Raw genomic sequence first — 24,912 nt, forward strand, 5'->3', positions numbered from 1 at the left:
TGTCGTCACTGTAGATGGAATTGTAGCTACCCGGAGCCACCCTCACCTGAAGACACACCTACCCAGGACTACACATGTATTTATGTCAATGCAAGGTCCCTCCCTAAACACTCTATCGAAATATGGGACATATTACAGGATAGCAAACCTGATTTTGCTTTCATTACGGAGACTTGGCTCGGTGAGCACAATACCCCGGATATTACTGCAGCCCTACCAAATGGGTACAAAATCATTAATCTCAATCGACCAATTAAGAGAGGAGGTGGAGTGGCCATGATATTTAAAGATAGCTTTTCATGTCGTCAAGAAACAGTCACACAACTAGGCAAACACGAAGTTTTAATTATCTCCATCTCCATCAATACTCAGGTGATCCTCGGATGTGCGATCATCTACAATCCCCCAAATAGCACAATTGACTTTAGCACCCAACTTCTAGAACAAATCCTTCCATTCTGTCTTAACCATAAAAACATTATAGTCATCGGTGATTTCAATGTTCATTTCGATCTATCTGATAATCCCCTAACTAAACGACTGGCCACAGACATGGAAATTATGCAACTAATGCAGAAAATAGCTCGCCCCACACATAGAGCGGGGCACATGTTAGATCTTATATTTACTAACATATCGAAGACTAACATTACAAATATAACCCCTTTGACATGGACGGACCATTATAGGATAGACTTTACATTAAACCTACCTATAAAGACTCAAAGACCGCTAGCTCAACCGACTAACTCTACTAAATGCTGGAGTAAATTCTCTTTGGATAAATTTAAGGAAGATTTCTCTTATATTCTCAATTCTGAAATGACATGTGAAGAAGAAATTTGTCTATTGCGTGACAATATAGAGAAAGCACTAGACCATTGTTCGCGGACTCACGCAACCAACCGATCCAAACCGAAAACCTCTGAGAAATGGTATGGCCCAGACCTAAAAATTGAAAAAAGAAAATGCACCACACTTGAGCATAAATGGAGAGTGAGTAGAACCCCCGAAGACAGAGCCACTTACAAATATCAACTGAAAACATACCACACCGCCATACGCAAAGCAAAGAAAGATTACCTTTCTCAAAAAATACTAGAGAATAAAAACTTGTCCAAGGAGCTCTTTAAAATAGTAAAAGAACTTTGCAATCCCCCCAGTCTTACATCTAATCTAACGCCATCACAAGAAAATTGCACAAAAATTAGTGACTTTTTTAGCGATAAAATTGACAAAATATATGCCTCTTTTACAAATAACAGCCAGGCCCCTGTGGAGTATCAGATGGACTCCACTTTGCAAGCCAACTTCTCTACCTTTGGCCCATTTTCAGAAGACGAGGTCACCAAAGCCATGTCAGAAATCAAATCAGGCTCGCCATGGGAGGTCTGTCCACACTATATTTTCTCTCAACTAACTCCCATAATTGGCCCAGCAGTCACAAAAGTTTTTAACCTGTCCCTGGAGCAAGCCGTATTCCCAGAAGTTTGGAAAAATTCGGCGGTCATCCCACTACTAAAAAAGGCGGGCGCGGACATAAACGACCCAGCCAATTATCGTCCCATTTCACAGCTCCCCTTTCTATCCAAGGTTTTAGAAAGACTGGTAACAAAACAACTGTCAAGTTATCTGGAAATCAACAATCTACTAGATGTCTCTCAAACCGGTTTTAGATCAAATAACAGCACAGAGACCACGCTCCTGGCTGTAATGGACGATATCCGAATGCAGGTCGATAAAGGCAAAACGGTCGCCCTGATACTCCTTGATTTATCAGCGGCGTTTGATACCGTGTCCCATAAACTGTTAATTCACATGCTTGCCGCAAAAGGAATACAAGGTAAAGCCCTAAATTGGCTGGAGTCCTTTCTATCAAACAGATCCCAGTCCATCTGTTTAAGCAACTTTACCTCTACCCCTAGAAAGATTAAATATGGAGTGCCCCAAGGGGCAGCATTGAGTCCAACATTGTTCAATGTATACGTCTCCTCATTGGCGTTGATTGGCAAGAAATGGGGCATTAATATCTGCTCCTACGCTGACGATACTCAGCTGATGGTAACCCTAAATGGGGAGAATGACGCCAAAAGTAGACTGCAAAACTGCCTGCCAGAGCTATCCAACTGGATGCATGGTCATTATTTAAAACTAAATGCTGACAAGTCAGAAATTCTCCTCTTTGGTGGGACTAAACAGCTCTGGGACAACACCTGGTGGCCAATTTCCTTAGGTTCTCCACCTAACCCCACATCGTCTGCCAGAAATTTAGGAATTCAGATGGACACCACTCTATCGATGAAATGCCATGTCATCTCAATATGTGGCAAAGGATTCGCCATACTAAAAATGTTGAAACGGGTCTTCCCTTGGATACCACTGGAATGCAGACAGATCCTAGTCCAGTCGCTACTAGTTAGCAGGCTGGACTATGGCAATTCTCTATTTGTGGGTATGTCGGACTACTTATTTAAAAAACTACAACTGGTCCAGAATGCTGCTGCTAAAGCTGTTTGCAATAAGAGAAAGTATGATTCAGCCACAAGCTGCCTGAGAGCCTTACACTGGCTGCCTATGAGACAAAGAGCCACGTTCAAAATGCTATGCATCGCCCATAAAACAATACACAATACTGGCCCTTTCATTCTACGGAATAGAATTAAGTTCTATGCTCCAGCACGGAACTTACGTTCACAAGCCTCAGCCAAAGCAGCCACCACACGGATCAAGCTATCCAGGATGGGCGGACGTGCCTTTTCACACATTGCTGCCAAATGTTGGAATGATCTGCCCATCAACCTCCGACTCACGGAATCCTACCCCATCTTTAAGAAAAAACTAAAAACTGCATTATTCCCCACATCGGAATAATCAATAAGCCCCAGGAAACTGCCCTAGGTTTTACTGCTCAATATTGCAGTGCCGTGATATCCTTGTAGGATGAATGTTGCGCTTTACAAGTACACTTAACAATAACAATAACTTTATATAGACGCTGCAGTGACCACCGGAGCATCGCGGAGTTAAGTCAAATATCAGGCACTCATTTCAAGGAGGGAGAGTCCGGGAGGGAGAGCAGATCGCTCACACAGCTAACTGCTTAGCCGCCATCTTGCTTCTAAAAAGCAATTCTGCGTTGCTTCGTTGAAGCGAGAGCAGGTTTCCTGCTCTCGCTTCAACGAAGCAAAGCAGTGTTTGCTATAGCAGGGCGGGGGCCGTGCTCCCGCTCTGCCTTAGCAAATGGAAATGTCCGAGGGCTGGGCAACCCGGGACATTGCAGGAGCCGGCTCTGGGGTTTGGCGGTCCCCAGGGCCATCGAGGGCTCCAAGAGATGGCCACGCTGCACCCCTTCCAACATTTTCAAAGCCTCAGGGAGGTAGTGGTCCCCGGGGTTGGGGGTTCGCTACAGACCCCTGCATTTAAACTAGTGTATGTCCAGGGAGGTGGTGGCCCCGGGGCTGTGGGGGCCCCAACACCATAATTAAGAATTGCCCACAGGACCTGGCCCTCCCAGGGGCTTGAAACAAACAAAGTGCGGGAGACGGCGCCTCATTCTTTAAAATATTTTCACCGGGATTAGCGCACCCAGTGCAAATTCGCCCAAAATCTTTTTTTTTTTTTTAAATACCTTTTTTGGGCCTGGGGGTCCCTGTGGGAGCCCCTGAGCAGGCCTGGGGGGTCAGGGGGTTTCTACCCCGCCCCCTTTTCTTATTTTTCACCTTTTTTGTACTTTTTTCTTGTGACTGGTTACCAAGTCACAAGATGGCTGCCAACACTTCCTGGTTTTTAATCCTCTCTGACACAGGAGCTTTTTGGAGCCCACTCACCTTTGACTTCACAGCTTGATTCTTAGTGCTGCTTGTTAGATTGGGTAATTAATATCGTTTTATACGAGCATTCACACCCTGTCATGTGGATACCTTTTTAATACGGAATATCCAATTGTTTTCAGGTGCTCTTTCGCACTGTCCTGATGAAGACTCCACACTAAGGACGGATCACCTTGAACTTTTAAGTGGTCGAAACGTTGACTACTTCATATCATTATACATGCCCTGACGACTGAAATTTATTATCAGTGTCTCTATAGTGCTATGTATACCTGCTGAAATACTTGGCCTGTTATATGCCGGACAGGTTTCACTATGTAAATTTACTGTATAGATGTCACATTACATCTCCCTTTTCAATTACCCTCACTCATTCACTGTGATCCATTACACCTCCACCCTCCGCCCACACCAGAGCACCTTTTGTTGCATATGCAATCATGTTTTACATGTATGAACAACTGCTTTGTCTATAAGAAGTGATTTAAACCTTGAAAATAAATTGCATCCAATGTGAATTTTGCAAATTTGGTGTTATGAATGCCATTATATAGTATTTCTTTCGTATTGTTAAATTGTTGCTACTGTGACCAACTGTTTATTGTACTGCAATGTTGACCCTGGTCAGGTAGAATTGCGGGTTAACCATTGATACTCAACACTCTAGGTGCAGATCGATACCTGCTTGGGTTTATTTCATTTGGAACTTCTTATACTGATGAATACATAAATAGATTAATACAAGGACAATTGGGGTCGGGTTTTCTAACATCCAACACCCCGAACATAGACTTTTCACTCAAATGAAGGATCAACAAACTGGAATGGCTTGAGAAACAATTGGTCCTCACAGGTTTGCACGGCCATCTTCTGACCAAATACCTCCAGGCTAATATCATGCTGGTGGGCTCGCAGGGTAAAAACGAGCCAGCCATCTTTGTGGATCTACCTAAATTCAAAGAGGGCTTCAGTTTCGTAGCCAACAATTGCTCATGCCATTGGATGGTGTTGGGCATTGAGACGGCCATTGACCAAGTCGAAAAACTACTTAAGGAGATCAGTGAACTCAAGCTCGAAATCAGTGGGGATGCTGCATTAACTAACACCAAAGAGGCCTTAGAGAGATTGGAAAAAACAGTGAAAGACTTTGACACGAACACCAAAGCGAAAAAATTGGACAAATTGGCCAAAGATATACGTTTTTATGACAAAAAGAATATCTACCCTTACCTACAGGAAGACTACATTAAACAGTACAACCAAGGACGCTTCTTCAACAGGGGCAGAGGAGGATACAGTGGCAACAGGCGCTATACCGCCTTTTCCAAATCATCTGGTTCCAATAGCGACGGAAGCGAGGGAGAACAAGCAGGTACCAGCAGTGGATACCAATACCAAGATAACTGGTACCAACAACCTCAGGGACCCCCACCTTTTTTTAGAGGATACTCAGAGGTGACCACGGCGAGGCAGCGGCGACAATTGGAACAGAACCACACGACGAGGACAGAAACAACAGAACTTTGACTCAGGGCGCCAACAAGGACAGAACTAGAAACAAGTGAGATTCCCCCAGGAGAATCACAAGAAGATTCAGACCCACAGATGGTAAGGAATGCGAGAAGCCTGATTATCAACCTGTCAACATACGTACTATCTGAAAATGAAACCAGTGTTCTTAGTAAAGGACATTTCTTTGTGCCTACTACTTATCCCAATCGCTTCAACATCAAAATGGAACTACACCGATTCTTCCGCAAGGTTAGGTTGAGGCACTATTTCAGACACTCCCAACCGATATCTTATACATCAAATACCGGATTAAGAGTACCATCCACTTTTATGCCCCCGGCGCATATGATGTCACACAAAATCATGGCCTTTGACAGTGTGGTACTTCGTGATGTCCTACAAGTATGTTCTACCAAACAGTACAACAAGCACAATGTAACAAAAGGAGACCGTTGAAGCCCTTGATACTCTTAAAAGCAACATGATGACAGTAATCAAGCCGGCTGATAAGCGCGTAGCAATTGTGGTCCAGAACACCCCAGACTACAAGGCAGAGTTCTACTCACAACACCACGATGAGGTAAGCTACACCACCTTGAATGCGGATCTAACCAAGGAGATAAGGAAATTGATCATGAAGGTTACTGAAAAAGGCAAGCTAGCAGGGTTTCTGTCGAAGCATGAATTTGAATATCTTAACACCAAACAGCCATGACATCCGACTATCTACACACTACCCAAGGTGCATAAGAACTTGCAGCACCCTCCAGGATGGCCCATCATCTCTGGATGTGACTCTCTCCTTGAACCAATATCTAAATATATTGATTTTTTTCTCAAACAAGTAGCGGAACCAACAAAAGCATACCTACGTGATACCATGCAATTCATTAATTTGATCACAACTTGCCTTTTGATCCTGAGACCCAATTACTGATAACACTCAATATAGTATCCCTATATACAAGTATTCCACAACGACCAGCTCTTGAATCTATGATGAAAGCACTTGGAAAAAGACCACAACCATTCGCTGTCCCAACCGAATTCATAGTGGAGCTACTGGAGGTAGCAATGATAAAGAATTTCTTCTTTTTTCAAAACCAGTTCTTTCAACAGATCAAGGGAGTGGCGATGGGAGCAACCTTTGACTCCGATCTTCTCATCCAATTCATCTTTAGCAAGACCAACCCATACAAGAACAACATGAGACACTGGTGACGCTATGTAGATGATATGCTCCTGATCTGGGCAGGTGATGCAACCAAACTACTAGGCTTGTTTGAATGGTTGAACGCCAGATCACAGGATATCAATTTTCCATCCAGTGGAATAAGAACACCATTGACTTCTTGGACATCTCGATAAAAACAGAGAACGATCACTTGTATACCACCCTGTATCGAAAACCAGCAGAATGCAACACACTGCTGAGATACTCCAGCTATCACATGAGGGGCTTACGTGACAACTTGCCCTTCGGCCAATTTCTCCGAATCAGGAGGAATTGTTCCCAGAAGGATGACTATTTCAAAGAATTGGAAGACCTTATCAACCGCCTCGTGGGAACCCAGATATCCTAAAAGAATGGTAAAATGAGCAAGGACGAGGGCCTGGTGCTATGACAGCGAGGCACTACTCACACCTAAACAACGCCCATTAGACAGCAAAAGAATGATATGCGTGACCACATTCTGTACTCGCAGTAACAATATCAAGAAGATTATTGATGGACATTGGAAACTAATTTCAGATGACCTAGAGATTCCCGATCCACCTATGGATTCCTTCAAAAAAGCGATAAATATCAGAGACCATGTGGTTCGATCCCTCCTGGACACTCCACCCCAACCTACTATTCAGACACTGTGGAAACATCCAGAGATTTTGGGCAATTTTAAATGTTTACATTGTAAAGCGTGAAAATTGACCATCGGAACCAAGCAGTTCTGCTATAAGCAAAACACCAGAGACCTTAAGGTAGATACGAATTGCAATTCAATAGATGTGATTTATGCCATTTTATGTCCTTGTAACGAGATGAATATAGGTCAAACAAAGCACAAAGTTAAGACTAGGATCTTGCAACACTGTAGCAGGATACGATGTGGCCCAGTGGGAGCAACCTCTGGTTGAACACTTCCAAGCCAAATCTCACAAACCAGAGTCAATTAGATGGTTGGTCCTGGAAACGGTGTCTCTGGGAGTAAGGGGCGGTGATATCAACTCCATTCTGAATATACAAGAATGTAAGTGGATGTACACTATGAACAGATCACTTATGGCTTGAACGAACTTGATGCCACGAATGCCCAAATCTCTATTTTGAATACTAAATAAGTGCTTTTTTTCCTCTGTAACTATAGTGCATTTGTCTATTTTCATGATCCATGAATACCAGGATATGTTTTACATATGTACATACCATGAATATCACAATATGGTATATGTTAACATGCACATGTACATGTCCAACTCTCTATTTTGAATACTGAATAAGTGCTCTTTTCAGCTGTAACTATAGTGCAAGTGTCTATCTCTGTGATCCATGAAGAACCTGGATATGTTTTGCGTTACTATTTACACACCATGTATACTACGATACGTTAGGTAGGATTATCTACATAACATGTTTTGCCATAAATGTTCCTTTATATTCTGCACATAATGCTCGTTTGACAGTCGGGCCAACATACCATACTGCATCATAAATGCCCATCTTTGTGAGATACCGCCTGTGCTCCCGTTAATATTATAGGGCTTCCTGGACTTATTCTGTGCTTTACCTTCTGTGTTTTACCCTATGTGTTTTAGGTCTGGGGTTTCCCAATGTGCCCTTTTCGACAGTTTTTTTTTGGGGGGGGCGTTGGCATTCAAGTTACTCAGTATTGTGAATATATCAACCAATATGGCCCACTAGCAGCTGAACCCATGAGCATTGTGTGGCTAATTCCGCCTTTGCCATTTTTATTCCAATACTATTTTTTACTTTAGTGACTTTTTCTTTAATTTTTTTAAATATTCAGTATTAACAAGTGATTTTTATAAACCTCTGACAATAGAGATCCAGAGTCACGTAAATGATGCCCCTGACTGAGGACTATTGACAGGTGCTGGGCTTACTACGAGCACGACTTTTGGCTCGCAAAGTGCTGGCAGCGAGCGGCTGCACTCCATATGCACGCAACTGCTCGCGCCTTTATATTGCTCCCTGGTCCGGCCAGATCCCTCGTACAGTCTCGGAATGAAGAAGGAAGGATGAGGTATGTGCGATGTCCACTAGCATCCAGTGGTCGAAGTGGGGGAATAAAAGTAGGGAAACTGTGGATGGAGAATCAGAGGGCGGGAATAACCTGAGGATTGGATCAGTGGGCGGAGTTAGAGGTGTGGCCAGGATTGGCAAAACATCCCAATCTTTAGTATTTGTTTGGCATTTCACTGACCAGTTACAGCTTATTATGTTATGTAATACAACCAATGGATACCCATGACTATTTAACGATTAATATGAGTTATTGACATTAAAATAAATTCGCAAAGTGGGATATGTTTCTAATCACAGAATGTCCCAAATATGCTTAAAAGTGGAAGCACAAGCCATTTGTTTCCGAGCCATGGAGTTTCTGTTGTCAGCAATATACACAGAGACAATCAATTTTACGTGTGTAAATCACTGTATAGGAAATGTTACATAAGACAAAGGACTACAAGGTGTAGGAGTCACATGATTGGGGGTTCTCTTTAATAATCATCATTGATTTCTATCCAAATGAACACTTTTTGCAACATTAGGATAATCAAAGGCTTAGGAAAAAAAACATAAAGCTCTAGTTTATACCTTGCAGTTTGTATGCAACTCTTAGATGAAAGTTAATAGCTCACTGTTCTCTGTTAGGAATTTAACTTATAAACTGCAAGTAGCAAAGGTATCTTCCTGACAAAAGCAGTAACCCACTGACCTATTTTAAATATGTGCACTTTGTGATGGGCATGGTACATTTTCTATGCAGCAGGCACATTAACCCTCTGCGCTATCTTTTCATGAGTCAAAACTTCCACTAGACAAAACTTCGATCTTGTTCTAGGAAGAAGTTTATTCACTGGAGTTATCATGACATTTTTAATATTGCCAAAAATTGCTGTAGGCCAGGAAGTAGGCAGCAAGTGCTTTTAAAACCATAAATTACAAAGCCCCCACTCAAAGTCAGCACCCGTTGCAGTCACACCGGTCGCTCCGCCCTAGAGCCAGCTCTTCTCAGGGGTCCTGTGACCTCAGTGACAGAGTCACTGTTGCTCCAGGCCAGAGGTCTTCAAACTTTTGTGGGTTGAGCCCCCCCACCTGAACTTTTTTAAATGTCGGGCCCCCTCACCACCTGACAGAAATTTCTGGAATCTGGTACACTACATATTCGACCACCACCCACATATCCCGGCCATATCCGGCAAATAATGTTCAACACAATAAGAGTGTTTAGTGGGTGTGGTTAAATGACAGAGGCTTATTACACAGCTCAAAACACAATTTTCCAAGATAAAATGTGTGCAAGTTGTTTTTACTAGAATGCTTCGTATTACACATGACATAGATTTATTATAACACCCCCAACAATGTGACGGGTGTGCGTTTTTTGCCACAGAGACGGTCAATCTGTAGATGGATTTTCGCTACAGCCATCCTCAGGTTGTGCTCCACATCCAGTCTTGAACGGTACTTAGTCTTTAATACCGCAAGTGGCGAGAACCCAATCTCACATAAATAGGAAGAGCTAAAAGGCAAGGGAGTTTTGATAGCAGTTGTGCTGTGTGTACAGATTCCGTGAGGATGAGGCACTCTTGCTTTACTCCCTGAAAAAAAAATGTCTTTGCTCTCTTGTGCTGTTCTTTTGTCTGGTAATAAGTGGCTGCCTAAGAGTGAATTGATGAATCCCATTTGGATATAAGAGTTTTTGTAATAATGTAAAAATGAAAATCTATTTGAACAGGAGAAGGCGCCGTGCTCCAGGTTTTTGTTGTCTATATTTAGGAATACAGTTTCTCTTTCTCCCTTGCTCTGTTCCTACGGGCCTTGCTGAAACCCCCAGAGATGTTTCTTTACATTACAGAAGTATGGGCACGTTATGCCCCATTGCAATTTTCTTTAAATTACCTTTCTCTTAATAGGTGTGCCAAGGTTTCAGATTGCTATGTGTGACATTTTCATAATTTCAGTGTAATTGTGAGTGACATTTCAATGACTATGAGGGACACTTTCTCACAAGCAAACTCAAGCAGTGAAGATGAGGGAAACAAATATCTGGAATTGCACCCCCCATTTGAGCAACGTGACTGTACCAGCAAAAGCACATTTTCATAGCATACTAAGTCAGTGTAACAGTAAATCATGATTTACACTCTCTTCCTGCACCGGGCAATGGGGGCCTGACCTGTGTCACCTTAGCACAGTGAGTAACTGATTGTGTTGCAATGTGACACACTTTACAACTGGCACCCAGGGACTGTAGGCAGTTGTCCGATAGCGCGCTGCCAAAAAGGCATTTGCTAATTAACACAAACACACTCGGGTGGCAAGTGCACTGCACAATACACTGAGGCTGAATAAATCGAATAACTATAGTTAGGCCTTAACAAGAAAAATTTCAATATTTCCTGCCAGGTGACTCAGTGTGACCAGCGCTGCTCAGCTCACTTTAATTAACTGCATGATTTATTCTGGGAGCTGTAGTACAGACCGGGTCCGCATTAGTTGTACCAGCTGGAGACAACACATTGCTGATTTGTAAAAGAAAAGTCCATGGCATGCACGTGTGTGAGAGCGAGGAAGGGTGGAGATCGAGAGAGCCACATGCCCTTCCTAAATAGATTTGATTTTAAAAAAACCTGTTTGCTGGTAACCTTACTAGGGTGTAAACAATTCCTGTGCACACGTTTACGATAAATAAGACATTCACAGTAAAGTAAAAGTAGTTCAACACTTGTCGTTTTGTGAATCTTGTTTTAATTCAAGTTGAGTGCGTCAAAACAAAAAGCGTCAGCCGGCACGTGTTTCGTCAACAGGTGGAAACCTGTGACTCTTCAGGGCTGGGAACAATACAATGACAATAATCAAATATGTGACAAGGAAAAAGATGACATTGGGTGTGAGAGGACGTTCATTGGGTGTGAGAATGTATCTGCCCCTGGCATAGTATCTAGCTGCTGCACGCGTCCGTCTTTCACCAGTGGGCGGGTTTTAAGGACTCTGAGTGCCGAGATGTTGAGTTTGTTACTGCGCGACTCCGAATTCCACTAACTTCTGGCCCAGTGAATCTGTCAGAGGGGCTCGGAGCCCAGGTCCGAAGCCAGCCGTAATTTCTACGAATGGGACCCAAGCTGGTAAATGCAGATCAGGTCCACGCCGGTGCTGCATGATGTTCCCCGGAGAGGTGACCGCTGCTGCGATACCCTTCTGGAACCTCTGATGTGGGTGCCGCTCGTAGCAGTTGGACTTGGATTGTACTTTGGCGCACGGGACTGCGAGGACCAGCAGCCCGTTTCTTACACCAGCTGTGTCCTCTTCCCTCCTGCCTCCGCCCCTGCCTGCTGATCGAAGGTTCAGTCCTGCCCATTCCTCACGGGGTTTATACCACCTTAATCTCCCCCTCGCGGGACGCGGGCGCGTGCCGGGCGAAGCCCGGGCCAAGGGCGGGCCCGTTTAAGCCCGTTCAAGACCGTGCAAGGACGGGACGGGCCACCTCTCTTTCGTCTTGCTTGGGGGCTCGATTTGTGAGTATTTTGCTTCCTAGTCTAGTAAATTGACTTGGTGGTTCCATCATGCCACCTAAAGATGCCAGAGGTAGAGTGGCCAATGCTAATCTCACAGGAACTATGGACCAGTTCATCACTAAGGTAAATTGTGTCATAGATCAAGAGATCACGATATTGGAACATCGAGTTTCACAGGACCTTGCGTTGGCCAGGAGGTCTTCAATGGGACATATTGCTAATGTACGGTCGCCTGTTCATCAAGCTCTAAACGGTGGTATTGCTGTATCCCCAACATCTGATTCACCGACTACAGATTGCTTACCCAGTGGAACAATTCATGTTTCCTTGGGCGAACAGTCTACGGTTTCTGATTAGTTATTGACATCTCCCTGTATGTTGCCGCCTGCTCGCAGTATAATACCGGAGAATAGCACCAGGCAATTGCATGAGAGGCCCCCTGGGGCTATTCCTAAGCATAAGCAAGGGCTATCTAACACTAATGGTGGGAAGAATAAGAATGGCGGGAAAAAACAAAGCCGTGAGTCAGTTTAGAAACCCTAGACCAATCCCTGCTATATTGGAGCAGCCCGTTACGGATGCTATAGCAAATATAGTTGCACCATTAGATTATTCATCATCCACCAGAATGGTATATCAGGCTGCAAGCGGGGGGACAAGCCAAGCTGACAGGGCTGAGGGAATGGTTCCTGAGTTGACCAATATATGTGATATAATTAGGCTTCTCCTTCGCCCTGTGGAGGACAGAATAAGTAAGATTGAACAGCATCTGTTAAGGATTGAGCAAGGTTTCGTGGGAATCATTGACTCCCTAAAGAAGGATGCTCATTCCAATGTTTTCCAACCACTGGATAATGCTAGAGGAGAAAATGTCCTGGCTGTTCCAAAAGATCTCCCAGCATTGACCGTAGATCATCAAGTCTTAGTCGAAGCAAATAAGAGTACAGCTGCGACTGTTGCTACCAAATCTTCCCAGCATAATATATCCCAGTCTAATGAGGATGGTGGGGCCTCTATTTCTCAGGTCTCTAGGGGGAAAAATATTCCAAATCTACCTCCGGAAGTCTGTCCATTTGTGGTAATTTTAGCAGGGGTCCCCGAATTGGGCAAGCACGAAGTTGAATCTCCTACACCTTGAGGAACAGGGTTGTCCATTGGTTAAATAAAAACAGACCATTGCCACTGCAAATAGTGTGCAAGATACTCATGGTTAGGAGGGTGCCTTGGGTAGGTCACCTGGTTAAGAATATAAGGGGGGATTGTATTTTGATTAACTTCAAAGACCCTAAAATAGTTGAGTATATCTGTAATTGGAGACACCCTAGCCCAGGAGCAACCATTCGCTCTCTTCCATTGACCTACTTTTATCCCCCGGTCATTTTACATCTTTAACGGATGGGTGGACATTAGTACAGCGTAATGGGAGGGGGTTGTCGCAAGGGGGTTGGCTTAGACCTTCACCATCTTTAGATCCTACCTCCATTCAAAATCGATTTAGTAGTTTGGAGGCTGTTGATTGACTCCAGGGTAGAGCTGGAGTATTGACTAGTCCCCCGCTCCCCCTGGGTTGCTGTACTTCTGGTCCTTTTGTATCATACCAGCTTCCGGGTTCTGAATTATCAATTCCTGGTATCTCACCACAGAGGGTTAATAACACCACTGATCTAATTGTGGATTATTCTCCAAGTGCCTTAATCTCCTGCGATGGTCTCCCCAGTCATCTTAAGCTTGTTTAGTGGAATGTGGCGGGCTTGCGTAATAAGCTTTCTCTTCCAGATTGGAATGATTTTATTGACGGGTATGACCTGTGTTTATTCCAGGAAACCTGGAGCCTTGAGCCGCTGTACAAGCCTGGCTTTTCCTGTTTTTTTGTACCAGCTACCTCGGTAGGTCGAGGTCGTCCATCTGGTGGCCTCATGGTATGGGTTAGGGTAGAACTTAATCTTAAGACCACTCATCACTCTTGTTCTACATTAGATGTAATGAGACTTTCTCTTAAGGGTACAAAGAGTAATCATATCTGGGAACTCTTCAACGTATATGCTAGCGGTACCCAAGGGGGTGCAAAATCCCCTATCATTTCAGCTCTCTCTGATATGCTCCTTTCTTGTCCATCTGATTCTTTTCTCTTGGTCGCTGGTGACCTTAATTGCTCATTCGAGCCCCTAGCAACGGATGACATCCTGGGAATATATGATGAGGATGCTAGATGGGGCATTCCCTCTCTGTCGCTTAAGCCAGTGAAGAGATGGTTACCGTTTGACATCCAAATAAATGCTCTTTCGCTAGAATTTGGGTTAAGAGCTGTAAATGGCCGCACGACTTCAGATGTAATGGGAGCAACTACATATAACAGGGTCCCCTGTCAAAGTAGAATTGATTATATACTGGTTGACAGGAGGGCATGGAAGTTTGTTGATGATATGGTCATTATACCAACAGTAAATAGTGATCACAATCCTCTGTCCCTTACAATGTTGGAAATGTGGCATAGGAAGGAGCATACCCCCACCACTGGACTGCGAATGTTGACCAAGACAGTCTTACCATCTAATTGTAATAGGTTCCTTAAATGGCCCAAGTTTATTCTGAGTGATCTCAAATTAACTACCCTTGAAGAAATTCTTATTGATCAGACTCTCAGACTTTCTGCAGCTTGTAAGGATAGGGTTGGGCCTGCTGCTGCAGCAAAAATGTATGTGGATACCATAGATTCGATTGGCACTTTGTTTCTAGATCGTAGTAAAAAGCGCCAGATGAGCGCTAAGCCTGCACAGAAGTGGTTCAACAAAAACTGCAGATTGAAAAAAGACAGTTTGGTCCTTGCTATTACATCTAATAACCCGGGTGAGGTCCGGCTGTCAAGACTGCAGTATAGGCAGGCCATTGTAGTTGCAAAGAAGGAATGGGAAGAGTCGTATTGGGATAGTCTAAAAACTGCGAGCCGCTCTAAGAACGGCGAGCTCTTTTGGACTTTAGTGAGAAGGTCCAATAACCGTGATCTGGACCAAATTCCCAATCATTTAACGGATAGGGATTGGTTTGAGCACTTTAGGAAACTGTATGTAGGGGACGAGCAATTGAGTGATCTATGGCCCCGAGCTGGGACCGCAGCCATTGATCCTGACCAGGTTTCATTTAATAGGATTGAGAAGATAGAGGTGGAGGCCGCCATTAAGAAGATTGTATCCGCTAAGGCCCCGGGACAAGATGGCATTCCGGGTGACTTATTTAAAGCCAATATTGAGGGATGGGCCTCTTATTTTGTGATTTTTATCAACGCTTTGCTGGAAGGCTCGCCGGTCTCGAATTCCTGGAAGGGGGCCGAAGTAATTCCTATTTACAAGAGGGGTCCAAGGGGGGACCCTGCTAACTATCGTCCAATTAGCCTTATAGACACTGGACAGAAGTTGGTTGGCAGGGTCCTCCTAGAGAGGGTCCTCTCATGGGCGGATGAAAATAATATTATTTCACAGTTTCAGGCGGGCTTCAGGACCTGTACAAGCACGATTGATCAGGCATTCAGGCTGGCGCTTTTATATTGGAAGGTGGTCACCATTGGCAAGGGCGGTCTCCACCTGGCATTTATTGACCTGAAGACCGCCTTTGACCTGGTCCCTCGTGACCGCCTATGGCTGGTCCTGCATGAGATGGGGATTCTTCCGCCGATTTTGAATCTTTTGGTTCGTATGCATGATGGCAATTATGCCCGCATTAGATGGGGGTCACAGGAGCAAAAAACTGATAAAATTCCCGTGAATAGAGGGGTTCGCCAAGGTTGCGTATTGGCTCCCACACTTCACGCTTTTTGTGAATGGTGTAGTTTCTTTTTTGCTTGAAGTCAATGCCCCTGTTCTGGCGGGTGATAAAGTCCCTACATTACTTTTTTGCGGACGATACGTTATTAGTATCAAAACACCGGCAGGACTGCAGAAGCTATTGGATCGCTTCTCTTTGTTTTGCAAACTGAGGGGCCTTGCCATTAATACTTCTAAAACTAAACTTCTTTATTTTAACCCGAGTAGATCATCCCGATCTACCCTGACTCTCGATGGGATGCCATTGGAGCGCGTCAAAGAGTTTGACTACTTGGGGATTAGAATCTCTGACAAATTTAAATGGCAGCCTCACAGTGACAAAATGGCGCTAAATAATAGACGGGTATTAGGAGCACTAGGGAGGGAACTTCGTGCTTCTATTACCAAGCCCATTGCACCAGCTCTGGAAATATATGCTGCAAAAGCTGTAGGCTGTGCCCTTTATGGCGCAGAACTATGGGGCTTTTGGTTGTGTGGATGTGCTAGTTACCTCAGAAAACAACTTCTTCAGGGAGCTTGTATCGCTCCCGAGGGGCACCCCAACCAAGCCACTTTTGAGTGATTTGGGCCGGCGATCTATTAAAGACCTAGTCACTTTGCGCCCTCTTTTATATTGGGCGCGGCTTTGGCGTACCCCAGAGCTTTCTACATACGCTGATGGCCTAAGAGAGGTCATGAATCTCCAAGGAGCTCATAAAATTGGATGGCTAGTTAACATAAAGAAGCTTCTTTTGGCAATAGGCCTTTTAACTGCTTGGGAGTCTGGGGCACTGTTACCTAAGGCAGAAATTAAGAGAGCCTTTTGGGCATGGGTCGATCACCAGGAGCAGAGGGACTCAAATCAAGGCAGGTTGACTGAGGAATTTCGGCAGCATAAGCCGACGCCCCGCCTGGAGCCCTATCTAGACTTTATTACGAAGCCCAGGGATAGATCCCTCTTTATCCAGTTTAGGTTGGGCACCCTTCCTCTCCATGATCGTACAAGTAAGTGGAACCCCCCGTACCAGACCCCCATGGACTGTCCAATTTGTTTAGGTGTTATTGAAAATATCCCTCATTTTCTCTTTGTGTGCCCAGCCTATTTGAAACCAAGAATGAAATGGCTAAAACCTGTGTGCCTGCAGCTTGGAAATAGGGACCACTCTGTTGCACTTAGAATTCTTAAGGCCGATGTTAGTACCACTATAGTGTGCGGGGTGGCTACATTTCTTAGTTGGGCATGGTTGATTAGGCAGAAGGCTATATGATGAATTTTATTAAATGTCTTTTAATATTCACAAAGCTGTTAAAGTTTAATATACTTCTAAAATATTTATTGTAACAAAACGGTTTTTACATGAATGTTTCTTCAATGTATTTTTATGAATTGTGCTTTAATGTGCAAATGTGATTTTATGATATTTCATATCGAAATAAAGCTTTGTTGATTGATTGAAAAAGGTGACATGAACTCAATTAAAAAAGGTGAGGCAAAAACAAATCAACGTCAATGATTAACTAAGGAAAAACTGTAAAACGCCAATCTTAAAGGTGCTGTTGATTGAAAATTGGAGAAAACATATAATAGAGCAAGGAGTTTTTAGAAGGGTGGGATCAAAGGTTCACAGAGAAAGAAAAGGCAATGAGCCAGGAGCTGTGACAAACTGTGACATGGTACTAAAATGGAGGACGTAGAGAAAAACACTCAAAACTAAGGTGGGCGTGTGACAAATGTCAATCTAAGTCGGTGATTGTACCGTACTGAAGAACAAAATGGTTAGAAGGGTCCAAAATGTAAACAAAACTAAACTTCAAAGCAAAGTAATAGGCAAAATTCAAGTAAATGGACGGTGAAGTCAATATTGTCGTTTCAAAGTGATATTCAAACAATGGTTTCATGCTTAAACAAAGCGCAATTGTGCGTTTAACGTGTCCTCCGAAGAGAGCATTGAACCGAATGATTCAGGGAAAAACAGGTAAACAACACTAAAGCATAGTACTGGTAATGTAAATGAGAAACGTCCAAAGGCTGATACAAAACTTCTAAAATAAACATGAAACAGGCCGAAATTGGGCCATGGGAGAGGTGACCAGAGCATGCAACTGAAAGACAGTGGCTGAATGCCGGATAAGAAGAAAAGAGTATTACCTGAGTTGAGGAAGTTAGGGATGGAAGTCTGTAGTAACAGGAAGAGACAAAAGAAAATTGTATAGTAGGGGGCGGTTTGCAAGGGGGGCCGGGAAAGAACGGAGATGTAAACGTAATATCGGCAGAATCTCATAAAGATAGTAAAATTCGTATACGTGCAGCGGGAATAAGTACGTGTTAAAGAAAGTGCGGAAATTGAAGAGCATGACTCACCGAGATGTCGTTAAACTTCAAAATGATCCGAAGGTAGGGAACATGTAATCGGGTAACAAAATAAATAGACGAATCCCACGGGCGGGTATGGCCGTGTAGATGGAGCCTGAAGGGGAGTACGGGCAAAAATGAATGGTCGGGTTGGACCAAAGTGATAAACAGGAAAATAAAAAACACCATAGGGTATATGGAGGGTAGGGAGTTACCTGGTGTAAACAGGTCTCGGAAAAGAAACGTGTTGCTTCCGAAGTGTGGGAGGGTTAATGGAAACCGGAAGCGGTTTAAAAAGGTCAAGAGAGCCAGAGAACTAGGCGGACCCCCTTGTCTATGGTCGTTAATGAAGTAGTGTGAATGTTGGTAGTGAGTGCGATGGAAAGGAAAGAGAGACTGTGAGTGTAAGGATAAAGGATAAAGGAAGAGGAACCTAGTAAAAAACGGGTTCAGGATTATCGGTTCTGTAGTGCAGATGTCAAAGGGAGGGGTCTGATGAGTTGAAAAAGGGAAGCAGGTGTGAGAGTTGGAAGGCGGTTTTTGAAGAAGGAGGAATGAGATCGGTACATACACTACAGGTACGGGAGTGTTTCCATGAGGTTTGGTTTAATGAGTACGGGGTAGTTTGAGCATTGAGGCAGCGGGGTGACATTCTCACAAGGTTTATAATATGGTTCACAATGTGGGATTAAGAGAGGGAAGAATGGGGTGGTATTGCATTTTGGTTTTACGTTGGTGGCCATTGGAGGGAGAACGCCGATTGAGGCATTTTAGAATGCACACATTAAGAGCAAATTATTAAGATAGTATGTAACATGTTTTGAAAGTTTAAACATATTGTCTAAAGTCGTTGTTTATATTTGTAGTGAACCCCTGATGAAGGGCGATGAAGCAGCCCCAAATGCATTGGGAATTACATACTACTGAGGATGGAATATGTATATGTCCTGCTTTAGTGAAAAGGCCTGGATGGGCATACCTACAGCATCAGATTTTTATACGTAAATTGGATTTCATGTGACAGAATGAATTGAGAAAAAAATCAAAAGATTGGAATAATATGAATAAAATGATTGAACGGAAATAATTGTGGCACAGTCTTTGCGACGCAGCAGTGCTCCCGGCATGGGAGCGATAATACGCTCCCTAATAAATGGACTGTATCTTTATTTACGTGGCCGTGGGGCGGACCGCGTCACTGGGATGCACGCAACAATTGATTAAACTGACGAAATATTGATGAAAAGGAGTGCACTTCAACTCACTGTTTTTGTAATTATTCTCCAAAGAGCAGCTGTGAGACGTGATGTGCAGCTTGTCAACTTGAGAAGCGTGGTGTGTAGCAGCAGCCCTTATGTATGCACTTTAGGTACTTATGTATGAGTGATGGCCGCTCAAAGGCTACTTCACAGTGCCTGCAGGTCTTTTGGGCATGCGTTGAGTACAAGATGCTGCCCAAAGGAGGGTTCAAGGTGATTGCAGAGGGAGAGGCAACACCACTAGGGGATGTAATGAGTATATGTGCTAGGGTCAGCTGGCAGCAAGAGGAGATATATGTACCAGTCACAGGTCTTTCTCTACCCTTCACGGTATTTGGGTGAACAATGACATTCTAGTGTCCACCTGTGTCATACCATGTATATTCCACAACAGCCGTGTTTTTATTTTAGGGACGAGCAGGGGATTAGCAATTCCAGATCCCATCACCCTGGCAGGTCTGTACCTATGAACTCAGGTCTTGGGACTCTGTAGCAAGGGCCCTTTTGTGTACTGCCTTGGAGTTATACAGAGCACTACAGATTGGATAAATTAATCCGTGTAAAGCATTAAGAGCAGCCTACGTGTATTACTGGGGCTATCATCCATGGCCACGAAAGCTGTGCAGTCTGTTAGGGCAGACTCCTATAAGCCTTATACAGAACATGTACCACAGAGAAGCATGCCAAAAGTGAAATGTGGGTCTGATGTGTGGGGGGGGGCATATGCAAGGCCTGCCTCACCTCCCCACCCCAGCAAAACTCAGTTATGGCATTTTATTGCAATTTATACAGCGCATGAATACCCAAGGGTGTCTTGGCGCTAGCTGAAACCGGAGCTTAAAACCAGAACACTCTAATTATTGATAAAAATCCTAGCTATTAAAAATCCATGCTTTAAGTTCTTTCCTGAACTGAAGCAGGTAGGGCATGGTCCGGATATGAGCGGGAGACTGTTCTATAGTACCAGTAACAAAGCTCCTTCCATACCAGTTTGACTTCCTACTTCTGGGGATTGTATTTGATCCTACAGAGCACATGGGTCTGTTGGGACAATACCACTAAAAGATGTGACTGAATTTCAGAACCTGTATTGTGCAGATATCAGTCCAACATCTGTGTACACATCTAGGCCAACTAACCTGGTGAAATTTTAGTGCCCCATGCCAAATTGTGCAAAAGGGTGGTCATAATTTGGAGTTGTATCACAGCTGTTTGTAGTACAGTGGCGGCCCGTCTATGTCAGGTTATATAATTGCTAAGAATAATTGTACTAGTAATTTATTGATCATTAGGCGAGTCTTCCTGTAGGGATGCCTACAAGACAAGATACCCACGAGTCAAGAACACACAAAACTAAAAGCGAGACGAAACCTCAGGCCTTCATCTCCCAAAACTCCAGCCTTTTGCAAACCCAGCAGCTTCAAACTGCCTGTTTGCCATTTATCAGATCCCGCACCTCATGCCTCGACAGTATCCCTGCATCTTTAATGATATTGGTGCAATGTGATGTGAGGAGGGGAGTGGGAAAGGGGGGCAGGGATGCGAGTCAGGGGATACATTGGAGGGCTCAGGGGAAACAGGATTGGAGGAGAGCAGGGGACGAGGCAGAGAGAGGAAGACGGAAACTGGGGATGGGGGTGAGGGGATATTAAATCAAAAGTGGCCGAGGGAAAAAAGAGGTGAAATAAACGTAACTGATTTAAAAAGAAAAGGCTGGAGGGTACCTGTAAAGACCAGGGTGGACAGAGAATCGAGGGAAAAAATGCAAGCAAGATAGGGACAGAAAGAGAGACAGGACAAATAAAGACAGACTTCGGAAAGTAAAGAGAAGAAAGGGACACCTTAGAAGAGGGAGTAAATCTTCTGATTTCCACTGCCAGAGCTGCGCTGTTCATTCACGATGACGATGAACGCCATGGGGTGACTGAGAGCAGAATCGCCGACATGCTGTGGGTGGAGGGAGCGGGGAGCGTTGACTGTTAAACGCAGGGATATTATTGGAGAAGAAGCACATGCCTGAAAGCAAAATGCTCCAGAGAACTACTCAAGTAATACCCAATATAGTAATATCCTATTTGTTTTGACTTCTCTTCCTTTAACTCTTCATGCACAGAACTCTATTGTCCTATTTCAGCACCAGGTACATGTAAAATGACCTTCAGTGAGAGGAAGTGCAAAGCAGGAAACCGGAAATGCTATGTACAACGTCACCCAGGTGTGAGTGCAACACATGTTTTACATTATGTAAATATAATTTTAAAATACCGGACATTGATTTTGTATACCTAATTCAAATTCTGAACAGAGTTAGAAATCCACCAATGTTTCAGCATACAAACAAATATTGAGAGGAGGAGGGCGAGGATGGAGAAGAGGGAGGAGACGGAGCTTTGCAGCATAAGAGGAAGCTTTTACCTAAAGGGAACGCAGCAGCCATTGAATTGAATTATTTCTGTATTTATAATCTTGCTTTGGACTCTAAACGCTGCTGTTGCAGCTTCTGGGCGTGCCCTGTGGTCGCATTACAAACTCCATGCTCCGCGCCATGTTTTCCAGGAACTGATGTTTGCAGCTCAGAAAGTAACCGCTCGCGGTGCAGGAGAACAGTGTAGAACACTGACATAATATGTAAAAACAGATTTTAAAAGTTAGAACTGTCAGAGAAAATGCCCGCGAGAGAGCAATCTTGCATTTTGTAAGAGATTCAAGGAAAATGGCCAATAAACAGTAAAAGTTGCACCGTAAGCTGTTTATTACTTTCAAAGCACATGTAAATGAGAAATTCCTTCATTGTGTTAGAAAGGGCAATCACGTATTGTATTGCAGCCAATGAGGAGCAAGCTGCCACGCTGCATACAGAAAAAAAAACAAGCCCGTGATTGGTGCATGCGTGCGCGTCCAATCTTCACTTTTCAAGCACTGCACTCGTGCTTGTGGCGCGCCGCTGCTTGCTCCTGCAAGGTGGATGCTGCCACAAGCACGAGTGCAGTGCTTGAAAAGTGAAGACCGATGGCTAAAGGCCCTCCTTAAGCAGCGCATGCGTGCTGCCTAGGCAAGACCTAAAAAGTTAACTTTTTGTACCAAGAGCTACCTTTTTGCCAAATTTGGTGTAATTCCGTTCAGCAGTTCGGGCTGTAGCCATGTCTAAAGTGCCTATGAACTTAACATGGGCAAACTGCGTTTCGGGACCTCCCTTTTTTCTCGGCCCCGCTAGACGAATCACCCCAAAACTTTCAGGACAGGAGCTTAACTGAGTGAACAATCAGTTTTAAACATTTTACGAAGATTCGTCAAACGACGCCAAAGATATTGGCAAAACAAAAAACGCTTTTTGAATAGAAACATGGTCCGAACTATAACTACCGATATACATATATATATATATAGGGAGAGAGATATACTTCAAAGGTTACAGGAACATTATAGTTATGCTCACATTTTACTCGCACAAAACTATAGAAACTCAGCAGTTATAGTTATGGTTAACTCAAGCAAATAACTGCACAAAGTAACTGCACAAAAATAATCATCAGAGGTGGAATACAGCACACTTAGAAAGAGAAAACAGCGAGGAGAAATAAAGATATTTCCCTGCCCCTCTCATTTTGATGCATTACCAGTTTTACCAGTGTTGGTAAATCTAGGAATGCAAAAACATCCATGGGTGGATGTGTGGGAACCCCCACACTCCACCCATAGAACACCTCTCTGGGGCAGAGTAGAGCAACGCAGTGATTTGTGCTGCTTTGGTTACTCCAGATTAGTCAAGCCATGCAAGGTGGCCTTTAGTGTTGCATTGCCCTTGCTCTCTCCTTGGTTGAAACAAGTTTGATGCAATACATTGATAAATAGGCCCCTCACTGTCTAAATGAACATTACCTATGTATAGATTCATTTAATTATTAATGGACCAGAGATATTCAGTCTAAATAGCATTATAGTGCTAGCACTGCACCACTGCTTAATATTGTACTGAAATGTGAAAGCACGGAAATTTGAGAAATATGAAAGAACCCATAATTTTAAATATTTCTTGAAGGAGATGCTGTTGTCAATCTGGTGTAATTCAGTTGGCAAGTTGTTCCACATTTTAGAGTTCATGTACCTCAGCAATCACTACATGTGTGCGTTAGGTTGGTACAATCTGTATCAATTTGTCGAAGCTGTGCATATAGGAGTGGTGCATATGGGACTGTGTATGTGGGAGTGGTGCATGTGAGACCTATGCAGGTAGGAGTTGTGCTGGTGTCTCAATTTATTCAAACATCATCCTTATGCTCAATTCTCCACTTTGTACCTAAGCGGCTTACACTATTTGCTTCTTTGCATGTGCATCCAGCTCCTAAAATCTACATGTAAATGAGCCATACACTGTCTGGCAAACATATTTTGATCTCCTTGTGATGTATGTAAAAATATGAAAAACATAGTGTTCCTCATGCCAAAATTGTGCCTGCAGCACCAACTAAAAGTGCGATATTCTTTTGTCCCTTCGATTGATATGACACTCATGCCTCGTCCTCCTTCCCCTACTTGCCTTTGTGTTCGGTGTGGATGTTATTCAAACTCCTATTTGTTTTCAATCTTACAAGTGATTCATATTTGTGCTCATTTTTACTTTTGTTTTCTCTTTTGTAATTTGACATGAATATGGTGGTTTTCTTTTTGTTGTTAGTATTAAACTGCAATAAAATACAATAATAAAAAAATAAAAAAATATGAAAAACACCTCATGAAACATTTCCAAGTGTTTCAAGCCCCTTCCAGTGTGTCCATATGCCCCATGCTTCTCACATTACAATAAACCCTCAAGGTGTACCCATGTGCCCAGTTTAATCAAGGAGGTGTAGACTGTTAAATACCATAGCCACACCTCAACATGTCAAATACGCTTCAGCTCATGTAAAATGAATGTCAACACTTGTCATATTAATTTCAATGCACATTTCATGTATTGCACTCTTTGTATGATGCTGTCCTTTGTGTATTATATCAATATAGGCCAGATTCATTTGGCTATATGCCATTTGTATTCCATCGCTGCCATTCTATCCCAATGGCATACACTAGACTTGGTAAAGACCTCCATCATCAAACATTAAGTGCTACACCCTACCAACATCCCTAAGACTAAATTATGGATATGGAAAGAACAGAAAAAAAGAGATCTATGCTACTGATGATACAGTTAAAACAAGAAGAAATAAGAGTCCTTGGAACATTGGTATGAAGGTGCTGGAACACCAAGACAGTTTTAAAGCATACTATTTATATCAATGTGTTTTGCCTTTATCTTACTGCATGTAACATTCATTTCAGCATTAGTCATTTTCTTATTCTTTATTTATTCATTTTAGAATTGGTCGCAATCATTCCAAAGGGGCCGATTCACAGAACTA

The 24,912-nt window shown here is 43.4% G+C and overlaps 1 protein-coding gene and 1 long non-coding RNA gene across 8 annotated transcripts in view; one reads left to right on the plus strand and one right to left on the minus strand.

The window, feature by feature from the left end:
- LOC146813042 (uncharacterized) overlaps positions 1 to 18,625 on the minus strand; it is a 102,007-nt gene extending 83,382 nt beyond the window's left edge. The window contains exons 1-3 of one of the 7 annotated variants that reach the window (XR_014966949.1): positions 18,470 to 18,615; positions 18,264 to 18,369; positions 18,051 to 18,078 (exon numbers count right to left, since the gene is read on the minus strand). This is a non-coding gene — a long non-coding RNA (uncharacterized LOC146813042). Of the gene's footprint in view, positions 1 to 18,050; positions 18,079 to 18,263 lie in introns of all 7 variants that reach the window. The other 6 variants (XR_014966947.1, XR_014966948.1, XR_014966945.1 and 3 more) reach the window with 6 other exon arrangements.
- Positions 18,588 to 24,912, plus strand: part of LOC146813044 (olfactory receptor 5V1-like) — a 160,801-nt gene continuing 154,476 nt past the window's right edge. Inside the window, exon 1 of the mRNA XM_085620060.1 lies at positions 18,588 to 18,832. The gene's annotated coding sequence lies outside the window, so the exon portion shown is untranslated. The remainder of the gene's footprint in view (positions 18,833 to 24,912) is intronic.

Source organism: Triturus cristatus, chromosome 7, assembly GCF_964204655.1.
Source record: "Triturus cristatus chromosome 7, aTriCri1.1, whole genome shotgun sequence".
Lineage (NCBI taxonomy): Eukaryota > Metazoa > Chordata > Amphibia > Caudata > Salamandridae > Triturus > Triturus cristatus.